Raw genomic sequence first — 201 nt, 5'->3', positions numbered from 1 at the left:
TGAAAATATGTTTTTCTGTATTGTCTCCTGGAGTGTTTATTTGGGTAATTATCATTTGTTTTCATTTTTTTCTTCATGTTCAAGTACAGGACTGTTGTTCACAGTCCTGTAAAGGGGGGATGACAGACATGGGAAAAACTGACTTGTGGATTTTATTTTATTATTTTGGTTTTTCATGTTGTCTGCTTTACTTTACCATGT

This window comes from Austrofundulus limnaeus, unplaced genomic scaffold (assembly GCF_001266775.1).
Source record: "Austrofundulus limnaeus strain Quisiro unplaced genomic scaffold, Austrofundulus_limnaeus-1.0 Scaffold1915, whole genome shotgun sequence".
Lineage (NCBI taxonomy): Eukaryota > Metazoa > Chordata > Actinopteri > Cyprinodontiformes > Rivulidae > Austrofundulus > Austrofundulus limnaeus.
The sequence above is the reverse complement of the archived record's forward strand: the minus strand, read 5'-3'. Positions refer to the sequence as shown.